General features: G+C 35.8%; 1 protein-coding gene, 1 long non-coding RNA gene and 1 pseudogene across 4 annotated transcripts in view; 1 reads left to right on the forward strand and 2 right to left on the reverse strand.

Moving 5' to 3' along the window:
- LOC103104513 (uncharacterized) overlaps nucleotides 1–10,001 on the reverse strand; it is a 51,959-nt gene extending 41,958 nt beyond the window's left edge. For both annotated transcript variants that reach the window (XR_008915599.1, XR_008915598.1), the window contains exons 1-2: nucleotides 9,760–10,001; nucleotides 3,472–3,651 (exon numbers count right to left, since the gene is read on the reverse strand). This is a non-coding gene — a long non-coding RNA (uncharacterized LOC103104513). The remainder of the gene's footprint in view (nucleotides 1–3,471; nucleotides 3,652–9,759) is intronic.
- On the reverse strand, nucleotides 4,145–4,288 carry LOC130456772 (U2 spliceosomal RNA; annotated as a pseudogene).
- A 198-nt stretch (nucleotides 10,002–10,199) lies between the features above and the next one.
- LOC103104397 (putative leucine-rich repeat-containing protein DDB_G0290503) overlaps nucleotides 10,200–27,743 on the forward strand; it is a 115,911-nt gene continuing 98,367 nt past the window's right edge. For both annotated transcript variants that reach the window (XR_008915600.1, XM_056813820.1), the window contains exon 1: nucleotides 10,200–10,415. The gene's annotated coding sequence lies outside the window, so the exon portion shown is untranslated. The remainder of the gene's footprint in view (nucleotides 10,416–27,743) is intronic.

Raw genomic sequence — 27,743 nt, forward strand, 5'->3', positions numbered from 1 at the left:
GGAAATTTTTCCTGACATCAAGCTCCTATTGTTTTCTTTGGTTTTGACACCCATTCTACCTGATTTCATTTTCTAGGGCCAAACAGAAAAAGGCAAAACCCTCCTCCACCAGAAAGCCTGTTCAATACATGAAGGATTCCATCATATCCTTGTATCATCTTCTCCATCTTAAATACAACCAATTCTTTTAGCTCATCTTCATATGATATGTACTTAGAAATCTTCATCATTTTGGTTGCCCTTCTCCGAATAAGCTTTTGCTATCACTGGTCTTCTCAAAATGTGGACTTGATAATAGAAAACAGACCTCCAGATATAGTCTGACTAGTGCAGAATATAGTGGAACTAGTAACTCTCTATTTCTGGAAAATTCATGAAATTCCTATACTTCTCTTAATGTAGCCTCAGAACTAATTAGCATTTGAGAGGGAAAAGGGGTATATTCCTATTACACTGTGTTGACGACTCTTTGGGAGGTTTAAGTCTTTTTTTCAGAACTATTTGTCTAACAGAGTGTCACATCTTGTTAAATGTGCTTGTCTCCCTTATTATTTTCATTCTTTGTTCTTATATATCTATGCCTGGCTTCTGATATTAACTTACTAGTTCTTTGATAATTAGTTGAGTGAATAGTTTCAGCCCAATTCTCTAGCTTATTCAGATTCTTTTAGCTAACAATATTATATTAAGTACTTACTATGTGCCAGGATCTAAAACATTCTTTTAGATCCTTACTGCCACATATTATGTTAAGTATCCCTCTCAGCTTTTAGTTATACACAGATTTAATGAGCAAGTCATCTATGCTTCTATATAAATCACTCAAAAAAGAATAAATGGAATAGGGCCAAGCACACATCAATGAGGTACTCTACAGGCAACCTCTTGCCATAATGACGTGGAGCCATTAATCTACTACTTTGCAATCAGTTCTAAATCCATCTAATTGCATTGTTATCTAATCTACATTTATCATCTTCACAAGAATAGTATGAGATATCTAGCACAGATTGTGCTAAAATCTAAATAAACCATAACCACAGGGAAATTATCTTAGTCCAACATGACCAATTCTTGATGAAGCCACAGTGGCCTATTGTAATCACCATTATTTCTCTCTTTAGATATTTAGCAGCTCTCATGAACAGTCCAATAATTTCCCAAGGAATCAAAGTAAATCTCATTGACCTAAAGCTTTTGTCATCTTTTTTAACTTTTTAAATTTATTTTAGGCAATTTTTTTCCTCTAATCTTGGGACACATCTTAATCTTTCAAATATCTTCTCCAAGCAACTCAAAATTGCATCTGCAGTTTTTGTGGTATCTAAGCCAGTTGATCAGAATTAATAAGTGACAGAAAGGTGCTCTTACTCTTGCCATAATTACTTTGGGTATCAACTCTCTATCATTCTTTTTCATTTTCTCATTTAAGGTGAAGAGTTCAGTTTCCTTGGCAGAAAAGGCAGAAGCAAAATAATTAGGCAGCTTTCCTCCTGCCTCTCTATTGTCAGTTATCATTATCATGTTTCCAAGAAAAGTTCAATTCTTACTTTTGTGTTCCATTTTCTTCCAATATAGGAAAAAAAACAGCAATGAAGCAAATAAACAAAAATAAAACCTCAGCTCATTCTGCACTTCAGTCTTAGCACTATTTTTTATTCTCATGACATGCTCTTATATTCATCTTTTGCTTCTCAACCTTGCTTCTATCATTTGCACATTTTTTTAAAAGTCTCAGTTGGTCAATGAACTCCTTGTACATCAAGGTTAATACATTCATGAAAACCCCATTTTACTTGATTGCCAAAGTACTCGAATGGTGAGGATTCAAGTACTTTGGCAATCAAGAAGTGAAAAATGTGCAATGTAAATGGCATATGCTAATACACAAAGGGAAAGACATCAACAAAATATGATTCAACTATTCCATAATTTTAATGATGGAAGACATGAACATCTTTAAGCCCTCAGAATATGGATCCATAGATGCATATCCCCATGAAAACCAAGGTCAAAGGCAACTAGGTTGAGTAGATATAGGACAAGACTGGGAGTTGGGAAGAATTCCATTTAAATCCAACCTATGATGTTTCTTATATATGGTACTCTGAGCAAATCACGTAATCTTTTCTGACTCAGTTTCCTTATCTATAAAATGTAGATAATAGTAGCACTTATCTCACAGGGCTGTTGTGAGGATCATCTGCGATTATATTTGTAAAGCATTTTGTGAACTTTAAATACTGTACAAATTACAGTTATTATTTTTAGTATTAAATGGATAAAAGGAATAGATAGTAATAATCATGTTTTTAAAACTGATGCTTTCATTTTTCATAATGCCAGCTTTTGGGTTCTTTTAGGTCTGGCATAGATGTTTATTACTTATTAATAGTATTTTAACCTAATTTTATTTGAATAAAGTTTGTACCCAGAATGTCTCCCCACTCTTAGTAACTTTCCAAGAATATATTCCTCCACAAGGAATTTTGGGTGCTGCAGGTCCTGGATTCACTCAAAACATTATTGGTTTTGATCTCCACACCTAGATCTTGTTTGGGGTTCTCCTCCACACTTGACTTCACCAAAATGTTATTTAATGTTTACATTTATTCATATCTCTCTTGATCTATGTTGCTTTCAAATTGCCTTCTGAACAAAACATTTTAACTGCATATATGAGGTTTATGTAAGGATTCCCTTGTCTAAATCTTATATAACATGTCTTCCAAAAGCTGGAGGAGAGGGACCCATAATTCCTTTTTAGCTCCCTATACCAAATGACCTAATAGTTTTTTTTCTAAAACTATTTCATATTTTGCATTTGTTCTTGGGAACAATAGCAAACAAGTCCTACATACATAGCAGAAATACATTTCTAAAGCAACATTGAGGTTTCAAAAGTTTCACAAAATGTATTATTTTAATCCTATATATTCAATCGTAATTGTGAAAATGCTTATTTAGATCTTGGTTCAAAATCTCATGTATTGAACATTGTTAATTTTGCATAGTCTAGGAAACTATTTTGAAGCTAGTTTGATCGTTTTCCTATGCAATGAAATGATGTCTGCATTAGTAAGCCTGAGAGTGGCACTGATCCCAAAGCCTTCCCAGGTTCTCTCTCCCTCTGCTGGTGTCTGATCTCTCAGTTATTTGTATGTAACTTAGTTATTTACTCTTTCAACTATTACTCAATTACTGCTAAAGTAAGTTGGGTGGTTCCCCAAAGGGGTAGCCATGCAGCAACTACTCTTTCACTCAAGATTCTTAGGGTAATCTTCATGGGTTATTATTCCCATCAACACTATGGCTCTTGATTATTTAGGGCAACTCATAACTCTGGATAGGTACATTTCAGTGCCCATTGTCTTTATCAGCAATTGTCCACAAAAGTTCCTCAATAAGAAGAGCTTCTGAGTTAAGCAAATGCTCCCACTATTAAACTGAGCTGATCCATTCTGTACTTACCTAATGCCTTGCCTGTAATAGTATCTTATCCAAGCTCGTTGATCCGATGAGTCCTTTTTTTAATTCTCTGCTTCTAAAATCTCCCTTTCCTTCTTGTCTATTTCAAGCTGGGCTTAATGCTTGACAACAACTATAATATCCATCAGTTATAGACACAGGATTTGGTGGTGATATCTTCAGCTGAAATAACAAAATCATTTGGAAAAAAATCAACATCTTTTATCTTCAAGTTGGCAAAAGATTTTCCAACTCTTCTACTTTGCAGGATTCTATTTCTTCTCGACTGTTCAACAACAGGTATAATATTTTGTTCCTTCTCCCACCTCTACTCAACAGTAAATATAAAACAAGGTATGTTCTCTCTACTCCTTACTGTTAATAGTAGTAGTCAGTTATATAATAAATTATTCTTTCTTCTTACTCTTTTAGGTAGCAGGTGTCAGTAGAGAATATTCCATAATCTCATTTGCTAAACAACACTGTACCTAGCAACAATTGACAAGGAAGAGTGGCTTAAAAATAAACAAACAACGCAAACATCTTACCTTTTGTCTTAGAATCCATACTATGTATTGGTTCCAAGGCAGAAGAACAGTAAGGGCTAGGCAATGAGGGTTAAGTGACTTTCCCAGGGTCGCACAGCTAGGAAGTGTCTCAGACCAGATTTTGAACCTAGGATTTTCCATCTCTAGGCCTGGCTCTTAACCCACTGAGCCACCCAGCTGCTACCCAGCTGTCCCCCCCCCCCCCAAGTAACTTTTTAAACCGATAAGAACAGATACTACATTTGATCTTAGCCAAAAGGTCTAGAAGCAATCCAAGAATGGCTTTTTAAAATAACTTAGTTCTGAAACTTTGTCATCTGTACCTTTTTTCTTGATCTTCTATTTCTTGGTTCAACATTTGTATCTTTTTTATAAATAAAATGACCTTAGGCTTAGTAACTAAATTTTTTATCTTTTGTATATTATCAGATGAGTTTCATTTACTCCATAACTATTGATTAGTTCTAGCATCCATATTTCCTCAGTAAAAGTTCTTCAGTTCTTCAATATTCCATATGCCAACCACCAAAGCAGATTATGTTTTCTATTAACTTTACTGTTCTATAGCTTTCCATAGGCAAATAAGCAACTGCTACCCTGAACTCCTGTTCAGATTTAACTCAGTAACTGTTTCTTTTAGATCCATAAGGCAGACCTGTGTCCCAGAGAAGTGAATTGTTAAGGCACACAAATGAACAATTATTTTTTATCATAAATAGATAAGCCCCAACTAATAACCTGTCAAAGGTCACTCTCTTACATCATTATTAGTGTTCCCTCAGGGGATATCCAATATTGTCTCTGATCAAACCAGATTAAGAGCTAACAGAAATAAAATTCTTGTATTCACATATATTGATCATAGTGTCAGTTTGGAAATGGAATGGGAGACAAGAGAATAACACGGAGTTGGGAAAAAAATAGTAGAATTTGCGCACATAAATTGACTTTTCTCCTAATCTGAAACATGATGACATATTCTTTATGGCTTCTTGAATTGTTAAAAAAATATTATTAATCCAAGAATTCTAATTGGAAAATAAAATATCATAATGATTGAGAGAAAAACCTTTTAATTTATTATTAATTTGGCAAATAAATAGGGAGAAAATAGAGTCTATTTTCTATTTCTATTTGATGGAGAGTCTCTGCTCCTCTCTCAGTCACAGCAGAACAACCTATTCCAATCAATTAAATTAAAGTTGAGGCTTCCTGTTTCCAATTTACTTTGGCCCAAAAGTGGCGGGATTGGAGTAGGACCAAGCTCCAATTTTTTTCAACCCTAACCCTAGCCCTAACACTAACCCTAACCCTTTCTACACTATTTTAAATGACCAGTTTAAATTTCTTCCTTTATAAAAGAAAGGAATTGAGTAAGATGATCTTTAAGGTTTCTTCCAGCTCTGACATGCTATGCATAATCCTGTAGGACTTGATTTCATACAGAACATCATAGATATGGAGAAGTATGTTAAGTTTAGAATTAGTAGAACACATTTCAAGGGAAACAATGCAAAAGTTAAAGACAGTCTTGTATAGCTGAAGTAAAATAAAGCTACATCCTCTACCAAATAACTTGCCCTCTCCAATAGCTACTCCCTGTTTATATAGCTGTTTATATAAAATGCAATTTGATTCCAAAGATCACATTTCTATTTTAACATGCTAAACTCTGTGCACTATTACAGGCTGTTTTTACCTTTGATTTGAAGAAAGAACTAAAATCTATTAATTTATCACAATATTATTTTGTAGTCATTAAATACTTATGTTGGGGGGGGTAGAGTCAAGATGGCAGCTTAGAAGCAGCAAAACATCAGACCTCTGAAAGCCCTTCCTTACTGATCACAAACTGAATGTTCCTAGAGGACTGAAATTCAAACTTAACAACAGGACAGAGGTGAGGAACCCTCCTTCTGGACTTAATTCAAAAGGTACACCCCCCAAAAGCCAGAATCTGAGAATACTTGGGTCTAAGGGGAAGGCAGAAGGAAGGTCCCAGGACCCCTCTCCCTGAACCCAGAGGGCTGAGCACCCAGTGGCAGTGGGAACCTCTGGGTGGGCAAAGGTGCTGGTCTGGAGGGTGTACCTTGAAAGCAACCTGGGCCAGGCTCAGAGCGTCCAACACAGGTGGCAGGGAAGCAGCCAGAGAGAGACCAAAGAGCCTGCAGCCCCATGGTGGCTGGGTCCTTCCATCTGGCTCCAGTCTCACCAGAGGTTTCCAAACCAACCCAGTTGAATCTAATCCCATCAGGAGTCCTCAGAGCTCAGGGAGGCGAGGACCCCTCCCACCCCTAGAGTGCAGGGGCTCCCACAAGGACAGGAACCTCTGAGCGGGCAAAGGCACTGGTGTACCTTGCAGACAGTGCTGTGCCAAACTCAGAGAGTATGGAACACAGGCAGCGGAGAAGCAGCTGGAGAGAACTAGAGAGAGCCTGGGCAGCTCCAGCCTTCCAGGAGTCTTTGACCTCAGAGCACATACAGCCCAACCCAGTTGAACTTAATCCGATCAAAAGCCTCCAGAGGACAGAGAAGTCCTCCCCCATTCCTCCCCCAGAGATTGTACCAAGAGATCTGACAAAGCTCCAAGATGGGAGACTAACAGCCCCAAAACAAAAAAAAAATGAGAGGAGCAAGAGCACAGATAAATACAGGGATCAAAGAAGGGGTAAACATGAGCAAACAACAGAAAAAGAAGAAAGAAATTATAATAGAAAGCTTCTGTACAGGTAATGAGCTAAGAGTGAACGAAACAGAGGGGGAGGGATCAGCAAAGGAAAAATCAGAAATCCCAGCAAATTGGATACAGGCTTTGGAAGAACTCAAAATGCAATTCAAAGCACAATTAAGAGAGGCTGAAGACAATTGGGAAAAGAACTTAAAAACTAAATCATCTGGAAACAGAAAATAGTGTCTTGAAAGCCAAAATCAACCAGCTGGAAAATGAGGCACAGGAGATGAAAGATGAGGTGAAGAAGATGAAAGATGAGAAAAAGGAGATTAAAGACAAAGTAAAGAGGATGAAAGATGACCTCCAAAGAAAATCAGACCAGAATGAAAAGGATGACCAAAAAGCCAGGGATGAAATCCAGTCTTTAAGAACCAGAATACAACAACTAGAATTAAGTGACCTCACAAGGCAGCAGGACTCTATAAAACAAAACCAAAAGAATGAAAAAATTGGGGAAAATATGAAGCATCTCATTCACAAAACAGAGGATTTAGAAAATCATTCAAGGAGAGACAATTTAAGAATCATTGGTCTACCAGAAGACCATGACAAAAGAAAAATCCTGGACATCATACAACAGGAAATTATTAAAGAAAACTGCCCCGATATCCTAGAACAAGAGGGAAAAGTGGAGATTGAAAGAATCCACAGATCACCTCCTGTACTTAATCCCCAACTGACAAAACCCAGGAATGTTATAGCCAAATTCAAGAACTATCATATCAAAGGAAAGATATTACAAGCTGCCAAGAAGAAGTCATTCAGATACCACGGAACCACAGTGAAGATAACACAGGATCTGGTTGCATCCACACTGAAAAACCAAAAGGCATGGAATATGATATTCCAGAAAGTAAGGGAACTAGGTTTACAACCAAGAATCAACTACCCAGCAAAACTGACTATATTCTTACAGGGAAAAGTATGGTCATTCAACAAAATAGAAGAATCCTAAGAATTCACAAAGAAAAGACCAGACCTGAACAGAAAATTTTATGTCCAAGCACAGAACTCAAGAGAATCATCAAAAGGTAATTTAAAAAAGAGGGAAAAAGAAAAACAAAACAAAACAAAACAAAAATTAAGTGACTCAATAAGTTAAAATAATATGTATCTTAATAAGAAGAGAAGTCATTGGTAACTCTTAATTGTTATTTCCTGGGCAGCAAAAAGAAGTACACTTAGAGGGAACAGTGACAAACTGTATAGGATGAAAGGACAAGACATAAATAGGTATATAGATATACGCATGCATAAATACATACACATGTGTATGTATATATATATATATATGTCCATATATAGATAGATAGATAGATAGATAACTAGAGCTAAAAATAGGTTAATATTAAAAGAAATGGGAAAAGAAACAAATGGTGGTAAATTTAAATGTCACAAAGAAGCTCATGGTGGGAGGGGGGAGAACATCAATACACTGGAAGGGTAAAGAGGTTGGAGATAGGAAATACTCAACTCTTATGTGCTTTGAAATTGCCCCAAAGAGGGAAGAACAATTCAATCCATTAGGGCAGAGAATAGATTTGTGCCCTCTAGGGGAGTAGAAAGGCAACAAACAGACTGGTGGGGAGGGACTCTGCAGGGATCTAGGAGAAAAAACACTATCCACAAGCAGAGGACAAACTGTGGGAGTAAAAACACCGAGGAAAAGCAACTATTTCACTACAGGGGTGGAAGGGACAGGAATGAGGAGAGACTCTAAATGAACACCCTAATGCAAATACCAACAACATGGAAATGAGTTCAGATTGAGGACACATGTGATACCCAGCAGAATCGCGCATCAGCTATGGAAGGGGTGGGGGGAGGGGAGGAAAAGAAAATGATCTTTCTTTCCAATGAATAATGTTTGAAAATTACCAAATAAAATAATGTTTAAAAGGGTAAAAAATATATATAAATAAATAAAGGGGAGTTTCAAAAGTTAAAAAAAAAATAGGCATTTATGTGATGCGGCAGTATAAAATGGTTAGGTTTTACTTAGTCAGCAATTATAAACAATATCAGTAATATTTCTCCATCTTTTAGAGAAGATTAGTATTCTTTGAGTGAAAGTTGTATTTTCCTTTTGGAAATTTAGGATGACAGAAATATTAAAATCAAAATACTTCTGAAAATAATACAAAGTTGACAATTTTAAAGGCAAAGTTTGAGAAAGTGTAAAAGACAGTGAGATGATTCATATTTTCAAATTAATCATTGTATTGATTGACACAGGGCAGCTAGGTAGCAAAGTGAGGACAGTGTGTGAAGCCTGCAGTCAGGAAGATTCCTTTTCCTGCATTTGAATCTGGCCTCAAACACTTCCCAACTGTAACTCTGGGCAAGCCATTTCATCCTGTTTGTCTTAGTTTTCTCATCTGTAAAATAAGCTAGAGAAGGAAGTATTAAAGTATGTTTTGCAAAGAAATGCAATTGGATAAGACCTCAGAGACTATCAAAGCTACCCCAAGTTTGGGCATCCCAACAGCATCTTCTATAACATCTATGACAGAGGGTCATATAACCCTTGCTTGAAGACCTCTAATGAAGGACAATTTCTTTTAGTTAGTTTTATTGTTAGGATGTTTTTATTCTCATGTAGGTACATCCTAAATCTGCTTCTTTTCAGCTTCCATCGCTTGCTCCTAGCTTCATCTTGTTAGAACTCAAATTAATTTTAATATTATTAGATTCAGATCAAGTTTGTCTCCCATTAGAATCTTTATGGAATCAACCTCTTTTTCCTGTTATGTTATGGCCTTCTAATCTTCACATTATTTACAAATTTGAGAAGCATACCTTCTATGCCTACCTCTGAGGTTCTGCTAAAATTTTTTAATCAATCCAGAGGCAAGGATAGAGCTATTCCACTGCAGGCTTAATTCTAAGTTGAAATCTATCTATTAATGACTTGTTTTAACCCAAGGGACAATGTGCTCAATGTGGAACTCATTAAATTCCTCTAAACACTACAGAAACAAACAAACAAACAAAAAAAAACCAAACACTTACTTCACTCTCCAAAATTCCCTCTTTTTATGGAGAGCTTGAAATCCTTCAACTCAGCTTTGCCATGTTGTAATTAGCCTTCACCCTTCCCCATCCTTATCTCCTCCTACCATCCACCAAATCCAAACAAATTGTTTCCATTTCTACTTCTATAACACCCCTTCCATCTGTTCCTTGCTTTTCACTCATATAGTCCCTCCCTACCCCTTCCTAGTATAGGACTTTATCATCTCTCCCCTAAGCTGTGGCAAGATAGCCCTAATTAGTTTCTCTGCTTCCAGTCTTTTCCTTCTCCAATATTTTTAAAGCAGAAATCTGATCATATCACTTCATTGCTCAATTAGGTCTTGTGATAGGTCCTGTGATAGGCTAGCACTAGAGAAAAAGTGCCAGACTGAAGAGTATGTGAAATTTATCACCTCAATGGGGGAGGGGCCCCAGGAGTGAATTTCCTGAGAAGAGAAGACTCTGGCTGGGAGAGCAGTGAGGATCTCTCAGTCTTGAGACATCAAAGAGAAAAGGTGGAAAAGACTTTCTCCTGAGGGTTACCCACTTTTCCTGCTGGTGACTGGAAATCTTTCCCCCCAACACTTTCCAATTGAAGGAACTTTTTGAAGAGAAACCTGAGCAGACTTTACCTCAGTTCCTGTTGTCCAGGGGTGAGTCCACCTGACTTTCAGGGGGCTCAGGCTGCCAAGGCCTGAATTCCCCCCAAACTTGAGGAGGGAGAAAAAGGGTTTAGAGACAGGGACCCTCTTTCCCCACTTTCCTTTCCCCATTTCTTCCCTGCCCATTATTCCTTTTGTATTACCTGATTGAATTAACATTAATAGATTGATCTCCTAGTCATCAGGCAAACCCCAGATCATTCCCCTGTAGCAGCATCCCTGTAACAGTATCTCTCAGTGTCTCTCTGTAGTAACTCTAGCAGCATTTCTCATTTATCTCCATTGTAACTAAGTACCATCAGGTGTGTCCCCATACTTAGCAGCAGTACTCTCTAGTAAGACAGAGCATTCAGTCTTTGCAACCAGTAATAGCGTCACAACACATCACCTTTTCTATTTGAACTAGAAATAGTTTCCACAGATTAACATTTCTATTTCAATTGGCACCTCTAGTTTGACTCGAACCCCATCCTTTTAAGGCAGGAAAGAAAGAAAGTAACTATGTTCAGACAAGTGGTTTTGGGGATTGTGATTATGGCAGCAATTGCTTGCTTTTGGGTATATCATATTCTATATAGCAGGATAACCCAAATGTTATTGGAAACTGTGGATTATGTTACCAACATTACACTGACTGTTTTACAAATGCCATTTCAACATGAACTAGTACTCTGGCAAGTCCTGGAACAAGTGTATGTACTCTTTATGGCTGTGTTGCAGACTCTAACCCAAGTGAAGAAAGTATTCAGATTTGTAGTACCCCTTAAAGCAGAGAAGATTATGGGCATTGACAACAACTTAGTCAAGATGATTAAGGCTGTGTTTGAACAACTGATCAAGGAAAAAAGTTTAGATCTAGTTATGGGCAAGGACAATGGGCAAACTGAGAATGTACCTCAGGAAAATCAAAATGGCAATGAAAATGAAAACCAGGCTGGTAATGCCCCTGAGAAAATCTGTCCATTGAAGGAAGTCACCAAGCTGACTACTAATTCTGGTGTGATTCATTCAAAAGCCCATAGACAATTCTTCACACAGGAACTGGAGTTCATAAAGCGTCATTTCCCAAAATTTGTACACAATCCTTTTAAGTCCCAAAAGGAGCTGAAGAGAACATTCAGGATCTTTGATCCGGACTTCGAAGATGTCAAGTTTCTGATATCAGAACTGTTCAGCCCCCATGAACAAAGGAAATTCTTAGAGAAAAACTAGATCTGAGGAAAAATTGACTAGCTGGCCAACTGTAAATCAAAGAAGGGACATGGACTTTGCAAATCCCACCTGAATGTCTTACCTGAAATGATGGCTGATGGATCAATCTATTTCCTAATCTCCTCCTACCCTCTCTCCCTTCCTCCCTCAACCTCTTCTCCCTACTTCCCTCAATTCCCAGTTCTTCTTGAAGCCTTTGACTTCTTCCCTCCCCCCTGAGTGAACTATAAAATACTCTAGTTTTCTTTCTCAGGTAAGGGGTTTATTGTGATAACAGGATGGAAAATTGAGGTAAGAGGGATGAGGGTTTCCTTAAAGTATAAGGAGAATTTAGAAAGGTTATGGAAGTAATCAGTTTTGGTTACAAACTGTGACTGAGAGACAGAGATGGAGGACAACAGTTAAAATCTTCTTTCTTCTTCACAAAGCCACCAAGAAAAGTCTCTCCTTCAGTTTGGTTTTCCTCCAACTCTTGGTCAGTCAAATCTCAGAGAGAAGAGAGGTTTATCTCTTGGTCAGAGAGCTCTCAAAACCAAGTCAGCCCCACAAGAATCATCAGCTAGCCTCAACTGCCAACTCCTGGGAACATTCCATTTTGGAACCTTCTTCTTTGTTGACAGGCAGGTCAGGTCCCCAGGCTTGGTTCTTGCATCTTGGCTTACAAATCCCCTCTCTCTCCATGCCTCTACCACAAACCTGTGACAAAGAAATGAAGTTACTTACCCAAGATTATTCAGGTAGTAATCAATCAATAAATTAATAGCATATATTAAACTCCTACTATATGTAAGGAATACCCTTCAACACTCTGAGGACACTAAAAGAAGAAAAAGATAGTCACTATCTTCACAAAGCTAAGAATCAACTGGGTGAGAAAATATGCAAACAAATATATAAAAACAAGCTAAATACAGGATATATAGGAGAAAATTAATTGAAGAATGGCATTTAAGTTTAAACAGACTTTGAGTAAAAGACAGAATTTCAATTGAGACTTAAAAGAAGACAGGGAAGTTAGTAGGTAAAGTAGAGGATGGAGAATGTTCTAGGCATGAGAGACAGCCAAAGGAAATATGTGAAAATGGAGGATGCAGTATTTTGTTGGGCAATAGCCAGAAGACCAGTATTACTAGGCCAAAGAAAATGTGTTATAGAGTAAGGAATAAGTAGACTGGAAAGGTAGGAGGAGGTTAGGTTAGATTAAGTTATGAAGGATTTTGAATGCCAAATAGAGTATTCTGTATTTCTATTCAATCTTGGAGGTAATAAGGAGTCACTGGACTTTATTGAGTACGGGACTGGCATATACATGACAGAGCCAGCATCTAAACTTTTCTCCAAAGTAGTGTTTCTTCCACTAAATCAAATGGTTGCTTTAATTGAAAACAGGGTAAATATATCTATGACTAAGTAGATAGGTCCTAGAAAGTTTCTTGAAGCATGAAATGTTAAAGTGATGTGTACAGTTAGTGTGATATGATTGCAGATAGCAAGTATGAGAGACATATTTAAACCCTGGTACCACCTGGTTCTAAAACTAATACTTTATTTACCAGACTAGAGCAAACTGTTTCTATCATATACCTGCCCCAAGATTCTATGAAACCATGATTAATGATTTATGTAATTATAGAAAGTCTTTGCAATTTTTAAAGTACTTTCAAATATGTAAACTTGCGTGATCCATGAAGATTAGGGGGGTGGGAAGGGATGACATTATCTCCATCTTACAGAGGTAAATAGTAACTCCTAGAGAGGTTTAATCACTTCCTTAAGATTTTGTAACTAACTCTCAGCCCACATAAGTTAAAGGGTTCAGATAATTAGTTAAAAGGAGATTAGAGGGATCACTTTGCTGGCTTATGGTACAGTATTCTGTTTCATTACTCATATATGGATCCAGGTTACAGTTCAAGTAGCATTCTCAAGGTGAGGAACATAGACAGAGGGAAGCAGGGGACCTTGTTTATAGGTCCAGGGTAGAAAAAAAGTGTTTGCAGTCCCTTATGGACCATAGCACAAGCCAGAAGAGTAGTAAACACACTTATTATATGATATCTTCTTGGAAGAATTGAAACCTTATAGATCCATAGAGCTAGCTCTGAAAGTAGCCATGCAAAGAACCTAAAGTCAGAACAGTGCTACCTTTACCATAGCAACAAAGTCTACTTGTAAAAGACTGAAAAATGAGCAAATAACAACAACAAAAAGAAACTCAACATGGAATGATATTTTGGTGACAGGGAAGACCAAAACTCAAACTCAGAAGAAGACAACAAAGTTAATGCTGTATTCAAAGCCTCCAAGAAAAATATAAATTGATCTTAAGTTAAAAAAAAAGAATTAATGGAGGAGCTCAAAGAGAAATTTAAAAATCAAATTAAAGAGGTAGAAGAAAAATTGGGAAAAGAAAAATAATGCAGGAAAAAATATTGAAGGAAATAATACCTAAGAAAATAGAATAGGCAAATTGATAAAAGATGAACAAAAATACACTGAAGGGAATTCCTGAAAAGGTAGGATTGACAAAATGGAAAAAGAGATAGAAATGCTTACTGAAGAAAATAATTCCATAAAAATTAGAATTGGGTAAATGGAAGCTAATGACTCCATGAGACATCAGGAAGCATTCAAAGAGAACCAAATGAATAAAAACATAAAAGACTATATGAAATATCTCATTAGAAAAACAACTGACCTGGAAAATGGATCCAATAAAAATAATCTAAGAATGAACTGACAAACTAAATGCTTGATTAAAAATAAAAATAGTCTAGATCTCACCTTTCAAGTAATTATCAAAGAAAACTGCCCTGATATTATAGAACCAGAGGGTAAAATGGAAATTTAAAGAACCTCACAATCACCTCCTGGAAGAGATATCAAAATTAAAACTGCCAGAAATATTATAGCTGAATTCCAGAACATGCAGGTCAAGGAGAAAATACTATAAGCAGCCAAAAAGATAATACAAGATTCAACAGTTTGTACATTAAAAGAATAGATGGTTTGAAGTGTGATGTTCTGGAAGGCAAATGAGCTGGAAGTATAATCAAGAATCACTTATCAAAAAAGACTAAGTGTAATTTTTCAGTAGAAAAATTGAGCATATGATGAAATATTGGACTTTCAAGCATTCCTGATGAAAAGACTTGTGGCAAATAGAAAAATTTAATTTCAAATCGAAATTGAGGGGTTCCATCTTTCAGAATAGAGAGAGAGGAGAAGAGTGGAGACCTCCCTTCTCAAAGCAGGGTTCAATGGGAGACAGCTGATGTTTAAGTTTGGCTCAGAGAGAGGAGAGGGGGTTTGAAGATTTTTCCCCCTTCTGCCATCCTCCTTAGCTAAGGCTGCTCTCCCAGATTCTTCTGTTCTTCTTGTCCCCTCTCCACCACTTGAGAACACAGGGTCTCCCCTTGATCTGTTCACTCTCACTTGATTCACAGCTTAGGGAAAAGATAACTATTTTAATGTCAACTCAATCAGGGTAGTACAAAGGAATAACTAGCAGGAAAAGAATGGGAGAGGAAAGTGGGGAAATGGGGTCCCTGTCTCTATCTAAACCCTTTCCCCTCCCTCCTTGAGTTTGGGGGGAACTCAAGCCTTGGCAGTCTGAGTCCCCTGAGAGAAAGTCAGGTTGACTCACCCTGGGTTTGGCTCCTTCACCACAGTTCAGACTCAGGGCAACAGGAGCTGAAGTAAAGTCAGAAAGAGATTTAAAATGTCTTTTGCAGGTTTCCTCTTCAATAGTCTTTTCAAGTGGGAAATGTTGGGGGGGGAAGATTTACAGTCACAGACAGGAAAAATTGAGTAACCCTCAAGAGAAAGTCTTTTTCAACCTTCTCTCTTCGGCTTGAGAGACCAACTCCTCTACCAGACAGTCTTCTCTTCTCCTCAATATTCCAATCTCCTGGGGCCCTTCCCCCATTGAGGTGATCAGTTCCACACACTCTTCATCCCAGCACTTTTCCTATGTGCCAGCCTCTGTCACAAAATACAGGACTCAAAAGAGGCATAAAATGTTAATTAGGAAAGAGATTTCATAAGAGATTTAACTAGGTCAAACTATTTATATCTCTCCAATGAAAGATGACATTTGTAACTCCTAAAACTTTATTATTATTAGAGAAAATAGGAATATATATAAACAGAGAGCAAAAGTTTGTAATTAATATGATGGTATGATATCTAAAAAAATAAAATTAAGGGATGAGAAAGAGGAATGCATTAAGAGAAGGGAGAAGGAAGAAATATAACGGGATATGTTATCACACATAAAAGAGGCACAAAACAGCTTTTATAGCAAAAGGGGAATTGGGTGAGGTATGGAGAGGAACACTTGAATCTTACTCTCTTCATAATTGGTTCAAAAAGGGAAGAACTATATATGTTGGGTATAGAAATCTCTTTTACCCTACAGGAAAGTAGAAGAGAAAAGGGAAAAGACAAGTTGATGTGACTGAGAGAAGAGAGAGCAAATTGGGAGAAATAGTGGTCAGAAGCAAAACACTTTTGAGGATGGACAGAAAGAAAAGAGAGAGAACAGGATAAACAAGGGGAAAACAATGGAAAGTAATATACAGTAATCAAGATAGTGAAAAAAATTACAAGTCTTCCTAATAAAGGTTTAATTTCTCACATACATAGAGAAATGAGTCAAATGCTTAAGAATACAAGTCATACTCTTGTCCCTGTCTTCCCAAAAATCCTCTCAAAAAATCCCATCCAACATTTTGAAGACCTTTGTCTAGTTCTCTCTTAATTGTTTTAGATTGTGATTAATTTAAAACTAAATGTTTAATATCAGTATAATGTTCAGTAATTAAATTTGCCTATTTGTGATTTATAATTGAATTATTAATTTCAATACAAAATATAAACCTCTGCCAAGATATTTTATCCATTCTAAATCACTTTTCCTGTTTTATAGTAATAATTCATGGGTATTTTGTTTTCTTATTCTGCTTTTTCATTTTGTATTATTTCATAATTTCTTTGTCTTCATAAATGCCCATCTATATTTTAATAACCATTTCCCTGTTGTTCAATGTTGCTTCCAGACTTGTTTGTTTTTTTTAAGTACAATGCTGCTATTAAACATGTAATGCCTCTCAAAAAAAAAAAGAATACAAGTCATACTCCAACTGATAAATGATCAAAAGATATGAACAGGCAGTTCTTAGGGGGGGAAAGTAATTAAAGCTACCCATTGTCATGTGAAAAATGTTTTAAATTACGATTAATTAGAGTAATGCAAATTAAAACAACTCTAAGTTACCATCCCACAACTATACACAAGATTGGCTATTATGACAGAAAAGAAAAATGACAATAGTTGGAGGGATTAAGGGAAAATTGAAATATTAATTCAGTGTTGATTTGTGAACTGATTCAACTTTTCTGGAGAGCAATTTGTATTTATGCCAAAAGGCATAAAAAGGTTATAAAATTTGCACATGCACACACACACAGAGCTGGGTCCTTTGACACAAATATTATTACTTAGGTCCTTTGTCCCCAAGAGATAAAAAAAGTAAAAGGACATATATGTTCAAAAACATTTAAAGCAGCTCTTTTGTGTTGGTAATACAAGATAATCAATGGTGACCATATGTGACCATTATTAGCAAAGAGGGGCTTCAGAAAAGTCTTCACATTGAAGGTGGAACTTGAGCTGAGCTTAAAGAAAAACAGGAATCCTATGAATTAGACATGAGGAGGGAGAGCATTCCAGACATGAATAGGGGATGAGGGACAGTCTATGTAAAGGTAGAGAGATGGGAGATGGTATCTTAAATGAAGAACAAGAAAGCCAATTTAACTATACTCAAGAATGAACGAAGAAGAGTAATATATAATAAGGTTGTTGTGATAGTTTGGAGATAGGTTGTAAATGGAATATGCTCCTGCACGAGTGTTTTAATTTAACATAAGGAAGGCACCCTTAGCTTTAATCTCCTTTGGAGAGATTAAAAAAATAGCTCCATTACTATGAATGGCAGAAAAACTGAATTATGCTTCTTGATTCTCTTAGCATTAATGGTAGTCACACTTACTGTTGCAAAGAAAGCTGTCTGAAGGGTTTATTGCAAAGTTTATTTTTTCTTTAGTCAGTTATACTGTTGATATCTTATCTCTGCCTCTCAGAGAAAGTCTGCTTTCTGTCATGTTATTACTCCAGAAAAGGAGTACAATAAAGAATCCATTCTTCTCACTTATCTTCAGCTGTCATCTACAGTGTTTGGTATATTCATCATCCTCACTGGCTTCTCTTAAGAAAGTTTTAAATATATATATTGGGTGGAACCTTTATAGTTCTTTCAATTCTGTCTCCACCTCCTCATATTCTTTTCTTTTGTTTTCATGTTCTCTAAGATAGACATCTTTATCTACAGTTGTTCATCATTTAGAAACTCATTTTCCCTTTTCTTTTCTGTATTTGGGGCAATTTCTCTTCTTTTCTTTCTATTCTGCCTTTAGCTGAACTCTTGTATATGGCTGTTTCACTCAATTAGTGTAAGTTCCTTGAGAGTAGGACCTATCTCATTGCTTTCTATATTTGTAATCCCAATACTTATCATAATTTTTAGCACATAATAGGCAAAATAAATTATTTTATTCTTCATTTAAATAATTCAGTGACCTGTGATATCATCCATGTGGCTATTCTCCTTTCTGATAAATAATGTAGATTTAGTAGAATATCTTTGGGATTTGCTGTAATGATTAGGGCCTATGAATTTAGCTAGGCTGGTCCTCAGACAATGCCCAAACAATATATTATAAGATAATACTTCCCAAAGTTTTTCCAGCTCAGTAGGACCAATCAGGATTTGTTATTTTCTAACTGGGCACCCAGAATCTTGGGACACATTCATGTCACAATAAAGCATTATAATAAGACTTTTCTGGAACAGGTAAAAGATATTAATAATAACAGATATTCAAAAATATAAATAAATTATATTTGGTTTTCCCAACCATCCCCCTTTATTTTCTATCACAGATTTAGATTTATACAATCCTATAGAACAAATAGGCTTCAGGTTACATCAAATCCAACCTTTACTAAAGCTTTAATCTCACCTAAAACTTCTCAAACTAGTAATCATCCAGATTTAATTTTGAAAACCTTTATTGATATGGTGCTCACTATCTCTGAAAACAATTCATTATATTTTTGGAAAGCACTTAGTGCTGAGAAATTGAGACCCGTGTGTTCTTCCCTCTCCTTCCATTTATTCATACAAAAGTTGTTTTGATCTTTCATAAAAGCAGAATGTCTAGTTCTTCCTTATATGATAGCTTTTCAAATACTTGAAAAGAGTTTTAATGTCCTCCTAAACCTTCTTTTGTCCAGGCAATTTTTTCAAGGGATCCACATACTCTTCAGTGCCATTTCCCTTTTATTTTACCAACATCCATATCTCAGCTTATCCTCCACTTTCCCCTTTTCCTGTTCCCACCACTACTTTCCTGAGTGTCCATTATAACCTATTTAAGCCTACATAAAAAGGTTAAGGTTTGGGAAAAGAGGAGAAAAAAAAGAGAGGAGCCCTTTCATCTATATACAATGACTCCATTCATCTTAAAGCCTCCAAGGATAGTTTGGGTGGTGATTTCACACCCCCATACTCACATTACTTTGTCAGATACTTTCTGGGGTAATTTTTACCAAAGCTATTAGTACTAGTATAACCATCCATTATACTGATTGATGACATGCATCTTTAAAATGGTTTCCTTCAGCACTGAGGAGAATATGATGAAAGCGAATTGAAAGATACGTTGTTATTCAAAGCAATTCCTAAATTTTTCCCAAATGAAAACATTTTGCAGGGAGCACAAAGCTATTTACTATGACAGAGGATGTTTTTCTTAAAGCACAGAATGGGGAGCTTCCCCCCTCCACTGATATAATATCACTATACTCTGGAATTCAGCATCAGAAGTAAAATCTTATTCCAGGTTTGCCTCATAAACTTTTGGCAAATCCTTTCCCTTCTCTTGTTTCAGTTCCCTCATGTGTGAAATGAAGGTTTTTGACTATGTCACCCCTAAGAACCTTTCTTACCCTTTAATTTTACAACATTCTAATACTTCTAGGTGCATAGCTATAGAACTCTAAGGGGCCTTTGCTATCATCAAACCCAGCACTCATTTCATTTTATAGATGAAGAAACAGACCTAGGATGTTTAAGGTCCTTGACCATTGTCAAATTTGAGTATATTCATTAGCTTCAGAGGTGGATTTCAAACCCAACTTCTCTGACTCTATAGGTAGAGTTCTTTGCACTGTACAAGACTATCTTCAAGGATCCTTAGTTTTGTTGGTGTGTGACCTTCCACTACAAATATAAAAGCAAAAACCCTTCTATGTGCTTTGGCCAACCACCTTCCTGAGTCAGCCGTGGAAACAAATAAACAAATGAATAACTATAACCTCTTGTGGCCACTAAGGTAATGAGTAAGGATGATTCACCAAGTAGTAGACCATAGTAGACCACAGATATAGAGTATGCTGCTGGACCCATTCCCAAAGTACTTCCATCTTGGTAGAAAGCTGCCAGTGTTTGATGCTTCACTAGCATATTCTTGGAGATCCCAAGGTCACCTCTATTCTACAAGGGTATAATATTGGAAGACTTTAATGAAGACAGCAAGAATTATTTTAAACCATATACTCTATTTATTGTTGTCATAAAGAGGCATTAAAATTAAAATAACAAAATTTCAAGGTACTTAATGTAACTAGTAGGAGAATTCAAGAAAGAGGGAGAGTCTCCACACAGTAGATAATTAAAGGAAATGGGAAATATAAAGTTGGGTACAACAGTAAACATGTGCTGGAAGATACCAAGGGAGAAGAACTGGTGAAAAATTCAATCAAAGACAAGCACCTAGCTAAAGAAACAATGGAACAAGAGTTCTAAAACTCTGACATACGCTTAAGAATTGTTCTCACCATTGGCTCTGGCTCTGCCATTCTCTCCTTCTTCAGCTTCTTTTTCATTATCCTTGATCAAAACCAACTGGTCATCTCCCATTTTTACTACTGTCATCATCCAGTAGGTTCTGCTACTCAGCAGAATCGTCCACATGATATTTCTTCAGAGTTGCTGCTCTGTTCCACTTCTGACATCATTTTGTTTACTTTGCTCTTTCTTAACTTTTTTTCCAGGTTCAAATATTATTTCTGACAATGTGGGTAACATTGAGCAAACTGTAGAAGTATGTATTATATATAGATCTAGAACTGAAAAGAATTGCATTAACTATTTGGTTACACCCCAATCTCCTCATTTTTATGGATACTGAATCTAGATATCTTTGTATACAGAGTACTGGACATGGAGTCAGGAAGTCTTGAGTTCAAACCTGGCCATAGATGCTTACCAGCTATTTGACCCAGGGCAAACCTAACCCAAAGTTGCTTCAGTTTCCTTATCTGTAAAATGGGGATAATAGTAGCACCTATATGTTGAGGTCATGAGGATCAAATGAAATAATATTGGTAAAGTACTTTACAACCCTATAAGTGTTACATAATTGTAAATAGTTGTTATTATTAAATAAATTTCTCAAGATCATGTTGGTAGTAAACATTTGGAATGGAAACTGAAACCAGAACTTCTTACCCTAGGGTCTATGCTCTTTTCCCTGCAACACACTTTTTTGCTAAGTCATTTAATGTCCATGTGCTTCAAACAACTCCTTTGGACTTATCTAATCAAAACTTTAAACAGATTGCTATTGGTGTTGGTCAGTGGAGGGAATTACCCCCACTATGAGTAGTGTCCTACTCTAATAATTTTAATAACTCTCTTTTCTAGTGAAAAGTCAGAAAGTCTAAGAGTTATTTGCAAATTAGAGAGAAAAATCACAATGGAACAATATACTTAGGGACCCTGGGGACTGGTGTTGTCGAAAATGCTGGCTGGAACAGAGGTACTCAAAGGAACTAATGAGGCAATAGATAACTAACCTGGTTCATTTTTCATATTGAAAATAGTCTTCCTTGTTCATTCTTTGACTTTTAAATTTTCTTCAGGCATTACAAAATTTCTGAGAAAGGGAGATGTTGGGTTCATTTGGCTCCTAAAATCTCTCTGGAATCTAGTAGAGCTGTCTGAAAGTCTGGAAGGATTCTATTTCATTGCATTTAAGATGCCCTGATAAAGATCATGTTCTTCATTTGTCATCATCATCATCATCATATTCCATTCTTTCTCCTTTTGTTCCCTAAGGTTCCATTTTTCATTAACTACTGCTCAGATACAAATGGAAAATCAACTTTGAAGGCAGTATTACAGTGCTGAGGGTTGTTGACATTTATACAAAGCTTAATGGTAACAAGCTCCTTTATATAATGATTCCATTTCATTCTCATTACCATCCTATGAGGTAGGAATGAGAATAATATCCCCATTTTTCAGATGAGGAAATTGAGGCTCAGAGTTTGTGGATTACATTGGGTTAGTAAAAACTAGAGCAGGATCTCCTGAATCTAAAGTTAGGGATCCTTACTCCTCCAGGTCTCCACTTCAGGCATTTTCTCTGACTTTCCCCTGTTCTTAGAATAGTCTCTGTCCTTATATCTGCCTAATGATTTCTCTGGCTTCATTTAAGACTCATCTAAAAATCTCATATTATACAGGAAGTCTTTCTCAATCCTTAATTCTATTGCTTTCTTCCTTTTAATTATTTCCTACTTATCCTTTACATATATAACATAATATATATATATGTATATATATATATATATATATATATATCTGTCTGCCTGCTGTATCCCCCATGAGATTGAAAGCTCCTTGAGTGCAAGGACCGTCTTTTGCTTCTTTTTTTTAATCCACATTGCTTAGTAGAGTGCATGGTCATCCTAGTCCCTTAATAAATATTTATTGACTGACTGGAAAGGTAATCTCAAGACAGACTGGAATTTGAATATTTATTTGCTTTAAAACAACATAGAGTTTTAATACTCCCTATTGTGTAGGAGAATTAAGTGGTCAAAGTGATTATTTTGGAAGATTATTTTGGCAGTCGTGTAAAAAATGGATTTGACAAGAGAGAAGAGGGAAGCAGGGAGACTAATTAGTGGGTTGTTGTAATAATCCAGATGAGACATAATGAAAACTTGAACTCTGCTGGTAGCCATGTTGGGGGGTTGGGGATATGAGAGATGTCAAAGAATTAGAAATAAAAGATTTAGAAACTGATTGGGCATGATAGTGAGGAAGAGAGGAAAAATCAGAATATTTCCTAATTTGTAAACCCAGGTGCTTGAAAAGGAGGGTTTTGCCTTCAACAGAAAAAAAGAATCCTTTTTTGGGAGGAAGGGGAAGATTTGGGAGGAAAGACAATCAATTTGTTTTTAATATATTGGATTTGAAATGCCCCAAAAGCATCCAAGTGGAGATATCAATTAGTCAAATGGTGAAATGAAATTGGAACTCAGGAATAGGATACTTTCACTCAATTCAATTATTAACTAGTTAGTAGGGATTAACTCATGTATTTCCTCCCTTCTTCAATTGTAAGTCATCAATAAGATGCTGAAGAGCCATTTGCCAGGTACCTGATAGTGAGGCTTCCTATTGGATATAAGATGCATTAAATATATGACTGAAGTCTCTTCCAACTGTAAAATTTTATTATTCTATGAACTGAGTTAAAACAATAAATGTAATGATTTACTCCAATATTTCAGGGCTTGGTTGGTTGCATCCTTGGAAGGGCCTTTCTTCTAGCAATGCATATCATGATCCCTGTAGCTCAGGTTCATAAGTTGCTATGACTAAAAGCTTAATCAGGTTTCTGTTGATGAACTTTTTCTACAGTGAATCATGCTATTCCTCAGCACATTATTTGTTTTTGGTTTAGTGCTGTCAAGCTAGAGAGCCTTAATCTTTTGTCCTACCAGAATTTGTATTCTGTTAACATAGCCTTCAAGAATATGCTTGTCCCCTAAACAAGAAGTTCTCAAAATGGATATACAGGTTATTTAACCCTTCTCTTAGCAAATACATTAAACAGAGAAGGCAAGAGTTGAGTTACCCACACCAATACAAATAAAGGAGAAGAAACTAGGACTAATTTTCATCTTGTTTGTAAACTAGTTGGATTAATCTAAACATCATGTTGGGCTTTTGAAACTAGTTCTTGAAAAAAGCACCCAAGTTTTAAGTTTAAATGTGCCTGTAGCTGTGATATGACATTTTGATGAGAAGTATAATGCAAATTTTTGCTTTGATGAAGAGGTTTAAGTTTATATGATTCAATTAGAACTGAAACCAATCAAGATTTCAGAATTGATCTTGTGACTAAGAAATATGATTTTTTTGGAGGCGAGATCTTTATTTATTTATTTATTTGTTTTAGTCCTCAAAACAAACTATCCATGTCTTGGACATAACTGAAATTTTAAAGCAGTATGTATGGCACATCATAATTTATGTCAGTGTCAAATCATTTGTCTTGAATTAAAGTCAGTTTGCATAACAGAAAGGAAACTGGCTTGTGGGACAGGAAGTCTGTGGCTTAGCCACCTTTTGCCAGTTACTTTTTGTGTGACCTTGAACAAGTTATTTCACCACTCAGAACCTAAGTTTCCTCATCTGTCAACTGAAGGGGCAGGACTGCATGCTATTGAAAACTGTTTCCAGTCTATGGTTCTATGATATAGCTCAGTGGGGAGAGATTTATCCAGTAAATAATCCTATTATACCCATTCTCTCTATAATAAACAGAATTGTTTCACTATGAATATAAAATGCAAATGTGGTTATCAATTTAAATAATTTGGACAGTGGGCATAACAGATAACACATGAGAGCTGATACTCAATTCACAGTATTTTCTGGCCTTTGTCTGCTCAGTTGGAGCCCTTGGAGAGAGATCAAATGGCAAGAAAGCCCTAGAGTAGAGAGGCATGACTACAAAAATGACTGGCACCTGCATATCTATATTTTTTATGAGAGAGGGACTTTAAAATGAAGACAGCTTCAAAATGACAGAAAAGCTCCCATAAGTGAATTCTGCCTTCTTTTTCATAAACCAAAAATCAAAGCAATGCAAACCGGATCCACTTACAGGGTCTCAAAAACATATTGCTGTCAGAATTAAAGGAAGGATACCTGATCTCTTCCTTGAAGCAGATGGGCTTTGATCTCTATTGGTTTCATCTCCTTGGGTGTTTTAAGTAACTGGCATTTTCTGTCAGGGCCTTAGAATCCTCCTGGGTCTGACCCATCCCTAAAGTCTTTTCAAAACAATGACTACTTCCACAAGCCTCTGTAGTTCTAAACTGGCAGTGATCTAAGTGAAATTTACCCTCACATTTTAGTTTTTGTTTTTCCAGGAGAGGCAGGCTATTTTCCCACCCTCATCTCCTAGGTAATTATCCTAGATGTCATGTAGCCAAGATCTATGGTCTAAACAGTGAGGGCATATTTGATAAAGAGACTCAGAAACTATAGAGATAATCAAGCCACATGGTAGCTTATTTTTGCCGTATGTTAAAAATGAGAACAGATGAAAACTTGATTAGGAATTATAGCTAGCAAGACTATGTGTATAGTCGTCCTAGTGTCTGTCTTCCCATGGACTCCAGCATTCAGTGCAAAGTGATGAAAAAGCTCTGTCATATGTGATATCTGATTGTGATTCTTTAGTATCCTCTACATGGGAAAATAGAATGTTAGACTTGGGGAGGGTAGTATAAGTAAACTGAAAAGTTAAGAGAGTAATTGGGAACTATTCAATATGTGTGAGAAGCTCCATAACTGCCTTTCTCTTTAAAGCAGTACCTTTTGTATAAACAGAGTATGGACTGCATGATTATTAAGGTCCCTTCCAGCTTTTAAATTCTGTGAATTGTTTTCCAAATGCATCTGGAGATCACGTCATAAATGTCTTGTTACAGCAAGTTATCTTTCTAATTAATTCAATTCTTATCAATCATTGCTTGAAGTTTTGCTCCTATACTTTTTCTTTCTCAGCTTCTGTAAAAGACAACTTGAACACCTTCCCATACTTACTGTATAACTCAATCTTTGTTCATTATCTGATCGTGAGATTCAGAAAAAGCTATGAACTGAGATTCCACTCTCATAGAATCATAGATACTCATTGTTGCAAAGGACTCCATAGCTATCTGTGAATCTAACTTCCATGCACAAAAATAAGTCCCTACTTCAACTTGGATGGAGATGTTGTTTAAGGATTTCTAGAAAGAGTTGGGAGTGAAGAGAATGAAGTTCATTTCACATTTGAATAGCTTTAATTGATAAGAATCCCCCTACCCTTTTTATGTATGCCCAAGAAGATTATATGTGTACACCTGGTTCTAACTAGATTTGGCTTATAGGGATATATACATACAATATTCATATGTACATAAAGCATAAAAAAGTAATTTGGCAGCATTGTCATTTTATTATACTATTTATCCAATTTTTTCTTTTCTTATTTCTATATCAAATGATTTATGATTGTACTAATGACGTTCCTGAGGTTTTTTTTGGCAGGTATATTTATTCTTAAGTATTTCATGCATTTTTTAAGGTATTTTGTATTGAATTTCTTTCCTATCACTTCTTGTTGGGTTTTATTGGAAATATACAGACATTCTATTGATTTATATTGGTTTGTTTTATATTCTGTGAGTATGCTGAGGTTATTGTTTTAATTTTGGGTTGACTCTAGAGTTTTCTAAGTAAACCATATTATCATCTGCAAAACAGAGGTAATTCTTCTTTACTTATTCTTATTTCCTCACTTTCTTTTTCTTGTTTAATTGCTGGAGTTAGCAACAGTTTCTAACACTATAGCAAAAAAAAAAATAGTGGTGATATTAGACAGTGTTACTTTAGGTATTCTCTCTATTACATATAACTCTGCTTCTTAGTTTTAGATACTACTTATATTAAGAAAAGGTCTGGTCATTCCTATGTTTTCTAGTTGTTGACGTTACTTTCAACAGGAATGATTTTTTTTTTGTATTTTGTCAAAGTCTTTTTCTGCATCTATTGATACAATCACTTGGGGCCTTTTGGACTGTTTTACCTACTCTTTGTTCCTCAAATTAATCCAACTTGACCATAGCATATAACTCTTGTAATAGGTTGCTGTTTTCTCCATATATATATATATATATATATTCATATCTGTACACACAAATAGTTACATATAATAAATATAATATAATAAATAAACCCAATATATGTATGTGTGTGTATATATATATATATATATCCACATATTGAGACTAAATCTCCCTATCTTAAGTCTTTTCAGTGGCTTTGTCTTAAAATCAAAGATCTTTCAAATAAACAGAGACCTTGCTGTCCTTATTCTTAAAAAAAAAAAAAACACTAACAATTATATAGTACTTCCTATATGTCAGGCAATATGCTAAGTGCTTTATAATTTTTGTCTCATTTGATACTCACAACTGACCTGGGTGGTAGTTGCTATTATTATATACTCATAAGTCTGATTCCATATTGATACAAAATGAGAGTTTTTGACCTTCCCTCTTTCTATCCTGGACTGAAATCCTTAATCAGCCTGAAAGAATGGGCTTATCATATTCATGCTGGACTTAGTATGGATACTTGATCAGCTTAGCACATCCCATCTTAGAACTCCTAGTATCAAATAATACTACCAGCCTCAGTCTCCTTAGTAGCAGAGATTATAGGTTTATACTATCATGCCTGATATTCATATTTAAATTTTATTTTTCATGAATGCTCATAAGGTATTTGGGTCTACAATTTTGTTTCTCATTTTTGATTCTCAGTGGTAAAAGATCAAGACAATATTTGAATCACAGGGGAAGACATTGGTAGGATCAATTCTATTCCTAACCTTTCAAATAATTGATGTAATATTAGAATTAACTTCTTTTTTGAGTGAGATAATTCTCTTTTAAATATATGAGGTCTGTCTGTTTTTACATTTTGAAACTTTTTTATGACTTGTCCAAATTCTTATTTGTGACATTAAGCTATTTCAATTATTTGTTTCTTCTATTCATTTGAGAATTTTATATTTTTGTAACTATTTCATCTGTTTCATTTAGGTAGTCAGTTCTATTTA

The sequence above is a fragment of the Monodelphis domestica genome, chromosome 1 (assembly GCF_027887165.1).
Source record: "Monodelphis domestica isolate mMonDom1 chromosome 1, mMonDom1.pri, whole genome shotgun sequence".
NCBI lineage: Eukaryota > Metazoa > Chordata > Mammalia > Didelphimorphia > Didelphidae > Monodelphis > Monodelphis domestica.